Genomic DNA, 5,573 nt, shown 5'->3' on the forward strand with positions numbered 1-5,573 from the left:
TGTGGCAAGACAGCACAAACAGATCTGGGACCAGGCTAATACATTCAGTCCATTTAATAGTAATATTATGTTTTGCTGAACGTGTCTGTCCCCTGTTGAACCACTAGTTGCTGGTCATTCCTGGGTATGACTAAAGGACCTCAGCCCATCTCTCTGCAGTCCCCTGGGTGCATGTGGTCTGGCATCGTCTCCCATGAACTCATGCACGCTCTGGGCTTTGTGCACGAGCAGTCCCGCTCTGACCGGGATCGCCATGTTTCTATCATGTGGGAAAACATCATGAACGGTCAGTGTCCCATCAATACTCACCATGTTTCTATCATGTGGGAAAACATCACACAGGGTCAGTCCCATCAATACTCATCTCTACTCTCTCTCTCTCTACTCTCTCTCCCTCTCTCTCTCTCTCCCTCTCTCTACTTTCTCTCTCTCTACTCTCTCTACTCCCTCTCTCTACTCTCTCTCCCTCTCTCTCTCTACTCTCTCTACTCTCTCTCTACTCTCTCTCTACTCTCTCTCTCTACTCTCTCCCTCTACTCTCTCTAGTCTCTCTCCCTCTCTCTCTACTCTCTCTCTCTCTACTCTCCCTCTCTCTCTCTAGTCTCTCTCCCTCTCTCTCTACTCTCTCTCTCGCTCTACTCTCTCTAGTCTCTCTCTCTCTCTCTCTCTCTCTCTCTCACTCTCTCTCTCCCTCTCTCTCTCTCAATTCAATTCAATTCAATTCAAGGGGCTTTATTGGCATGGGAAACATGTGTTAACATTGCCAAAGCAAGTGAGGTAGGTAATATACAAAAGTCAAATAAACAATAAAAATGAACAGTAAACATTACACATACAGAAGTTTCAAAACAATAAAGACATTACAAATGTCATATTATATATATGCAGTGTTGTAACAATGTACAAATGGTTAAAGCACACAAGTTAAAATAAATAAACATAAATATGGGTTGTATTTACAGTGGTGTTTGTTCTTCACTGGTTGCCCTTTTCTTGTGGCAACAGGTCACAAATCTTGCTGCTGTGATGGCACACTGTGGAATTTCACCCAGTAGATATGGGAGTTTATCAAAATTGGATTTGTTTTCGAATTCTTTGTGGATCTGTGTAATCTGAGGGAAATATGTCTCTCTAATATGGTCATACATTGGGCAGGAGGTTAGGAAGTGCAGCTCAGTTTCCACCTCATTTTGTGGGCAGTGTGCACATAGCCTGTCTTCTCTTGAGAGCCATGTCTGCCTACGGCGGCCTTTCTCAATAGCAAGGCTATGCTCACTGAGTCTGTACATAGTCAAAGCTTTCCTTAAGTTTGGGTCAGTCACAGTGGTCAGGTATTCTGCCACTGTGTACTCTCTGTTTAGGGCCAAATAGCATTCTAGTTTGCTCTGTTTTTTTGTTAATTCTTTCCAATGTGTCAAGTAATTATCTTTTTGTTTTCTCATGATTTGGTTGGGTCTAATTGTGCTGTTGTCCTGGGGCTCTGTGGGGTGTGTTTGTGTTTGTGAACAGAGCCCTAGGACCAGCTTGCTTAGGGGACTCTTCTCCAGGTTCATCTCTCTGTAGGTGATGGCTTTGTTATGGAAGGTTTGGGAATCGCTTCCTTTTAGGTGGTTGTAGAATTTAACGGCTCTTTTCTGGATTTTGATAATTAGTGGGTATCGGCCTAATTCTGCTCTGCATGCATTATTTGGTGTTCTACGTTGTACACGGAGGATATTTTTGCAGAATTCTGCATGCAGAGTCTCAATTTGGTGTTTGTCCCATTTTGTGAAATCTTGGTTGGTGAGCGGACCCCAGACCTCACAACCATAAAGGGCAATGGGCTCTATGACTGATTCAAGTATTTTTAGCCAGATCCTAATTGGTATGTTGAAATTTATGTTCCTTTTGATGGCATAGAAGGCCCTTCTTGCCTTGTCTCTCAGATCGTTCACAGCTTTGTGGAAGTTACCTGTGGTGCTGATGTTTAGGCCGAGGTATGTATAGTTTTTTGTGTGCTCTAGGGCAACGGTGTCTAGATGGAATTTGTGGTCCTGGTGACTGGACCTTTTTTGGAACACCATTATTTTGGTCTTACTGAGATTTACTGTCAGGGCCCAGGTCTGACAGAATCTGTGCAGAAGATCTAGGTGCTGCTGTAGGCCCTCCTTGGTTGGTGACAGAAGCACCAGATCATCAGCAAACAGTAGACATTTGACTTCGGATTCTAGTAGTCTCTCTCTAGTCTCTCTCTCTCTCTCTCTACTCTCTCTCTCTCTACTCTCTCTCTAGTCTCTCTCCCTCTCTCTCTCTCTCTCTCTCTCTCTCTCTCACTCTCTCTCTCACTCTCTCTCTCTACTCTCTCTCTCTACTCTCTCTACTCTCTCTCTATTCTCTCTCTCTCTACTCTCCTCTCTCTCTATTCTCTCTCTACTCTCTCTCCCTCTCTCTCTCTCTCCCTCTCTCTACTTTCTCTCTCTCTACTCTCTCTACTCTCTCTACTCTCTCTCTACTCTCTCTCTCTACTCTCTCTCTACTCTCTCTCTCTACTCTCTCTATTCAGGTGTTTACTGTACCTATGATGACAGACTGAAATGATGTTTGTCCCTATAAACAGGTCAGAAGCATAACTTTAAGAAGTACCAGACCAACAACCTCAATACTGTCTATGATTACGGCTCCATCATGCACTATGGCAGGTGAGTTGGTTTATAAAATCAAAACCCAATTTTATGTCACATGCGCCGAATACAACAGGTTTAGACTTTACCGACTTCACCCCTTAGTATGGTAACTACATCACCCCTTAGTATGGTAACTACATCACCCCTTAGTATGGTAACTACATCACCCCTTAGTATGGTAACTGCATCACCCCTTAGTATGGTAACTATGGTAACTGCATCACCCCTTAGTATGGTAACTGCATCACCCCTTAGTATGGTAACTACATCACCCCTTAGTATGGTAACTGCATCACCCCTTAGTATGGTAACTACATCACCCCTTAGTATGGTAACTGCATCACCCCTTAGTATGGTAACTGCATCACCGCCTGGTATGGTAACTGCATCACCCCTTAGTATGGTAACTGCATCACCCCTTATTATGGTAACTGCATCACCGCCTGGTATGGTAACTGCATCACCCCTTAGTATGGTAACTGCATCACCGCCTGGTATGGTAACTACATCACCCCTTAGTATGGTAACTGCATCACCCCTTAGTATGGTAACTGCATCACCCCTTAGTATGGTAACTACACCACCCCTTATTATGGTAACTGCATCACCCCTTAGTATGGTAACTACATCACCCCTTAGTATGGTAACTACATCACCCCTTAGTATGGTAACTACACCACCCCTTAGTATGGTAACTACATCACCCCTTAGTATGGTAACTACACCACCCCTTAGTATGGTAACTACATCACCCCTTAGTATGGTAACTGCACCACCTCTTAGTATGGTAACTACATCACCCCTTAGTATGGTAACTACATCACCCCTTAGTATGGTAACTGCATCACCTCTTAGTATGGTAACTGCACCACCCCTTAGTATGGTAACTACACCACCCCTTAGTATGGTAACTACATCACCCCTTAGTATGGTAACTACATCACCCCTTAGTATGGTAACTGCACCACCCCTTAGTATGGTAACTGCATCACCCCTTAGTATGGTAACTACACCACCCCTTAGTATGGTAACTGCACCACCCCTTAGTATGGTAACTACATCACCCCTTAGTATGGTAACTGCACCACCCCTTAGTATGGTAACTGCATCACCTCTTAGTATGGTAACTGCACCACCCCTTAGTATGGTAACTACACCACCCCTTAGTATGGTAACTACATCACCCCTTAGTATGGTAACTACATCACCCCTTAGTATGGTAACTGCACCACCCCTTAGTATGGTAACTGCACCACCCCTTAGTATGGTAACTACACCACCCCTTAGTATGGTAACTGCACCACCCCTTAGTATGGTAACAGCACCACCCCTTAGTATGGTAACTACACCACCCCTTAGTATGGTAACTACATCACCCCTTAGTATGGTAACTGCATCACCTCTTAGTATGGTAACTGCACCACCCCTTAGTATGGTAACTACATCACCCCTTAGTATGGTAACTGCACCACCCCTTAGTATGGTAACTACACCACCCCTTAGTATGGTAACTACATCACCCCTTAGTATGGTAACTACACCACCCCTTAGTATGGTAACTACACCACCCCTTAGTATGGTAACTACACCACCCCTTAGTATGGTAACTACACCACCCCTTAGTATGGTAACTGCACCACCCCTTAGTATGGTAACTACATCACCCCTTAGTATGGTAACTGCACCACCCCTTAGTATGGTAACTACACCACCCCTTAGTATGGTAACTACACCACCCCTTAGTATGGTAACTGCACCACCCCTTAGTATGGTAACTGCACCACCCCTTAGTATGGTAACTACATCACCCCTTAGTATGGTAACTGCACCACCCCTTAGTATGGTAACTGCACCACCCCTTAGTATGGTAACTACATCACCCCTTATTATGGTAACTACATCACCCCTTAGTATGGTAACTGCACCACCCCTTAGTATGGTAACTACATCACCCCTTAGTATGGTAACTGCACCACCCCTTAGTATGGTAATTACACCACCCCTTAGTATGGTAACTACATCACCCCTTAGTATGGTAACTACATCACCCCTTAGTATGGTAACTACATCACCCCTTAGTATGGTAACTACATCACCCCTTAGTATGGTAACTACATCACCTCTTAGTATGGTAACTACATCACCCCTTAGTATGGTAACTACATCACCCCTTAGTATGGTAACTACATCACCCCTTGGTATGGTAACTACATCACCTCTTAGTATGGTAACTGCATCACCCCTTAGTATGGTAACTGCACCACCCCTTAGTATGGTAACTACATCACCCCTTAGTTTGGTAACTGCACCACCCCTTAGTATGGTAACTGCACCACCCCTTAGTATGGTAACTGCATCACCTCTTAGTATGGTAACTATGGTAACTACATCACCCCTTAGTATGGTAACTGCATCACCCCTTAGTATGGTTACTATGGTAACTACATCACCCCTTAGTATGGTAACTGCATCACCTCTTAGTATGGTAACTACACCACCCCTTAGTATGGTAACTACATCACCCCTTAGTATGGTAACTACATCACCCCTTAGTATGGTAACTGCATCACCCCTTAGTATGGTAACTACACCACCCCTTAGTATGGTAACTGCACCACCCCTTAGTATGGTAACTGCACCACCCCTTAGTATGGTAACTACATCACCCCTTAGTATGGTAACTACATCACCCCTTAGTATGGTAACTGCATCACCCCTTAGTATGGTAACTGCACCACCCCTTAGTATGGTAACTACACCACCCCTTAGTATGGTAACTGCACCACCCCTTAGTATGGTAACTACACCACCCCTTAGTATGGTAACTACACCACCCCTTAGTATGGTAACTGCACCACCCCTTAGTATGGTAACTACATCACCCCTTAGTATGGTAACTGCATCACCTCT

This window comes from Salvelinus alpinus, chromosome 14, assembly GCF_045679555.1.
Source record: "Salvelinus alpinus chromosome 14, SLU_Salpinus.1, whole genome shotgun sequence".
Taxonomy (NCBI): domain Eukaryota; kingdom Metazoa; phylum Chordata; class Actinopteri; order Salmoniformes; family Salmonidae; genus Salvelinus; species Salvelinus alpinus.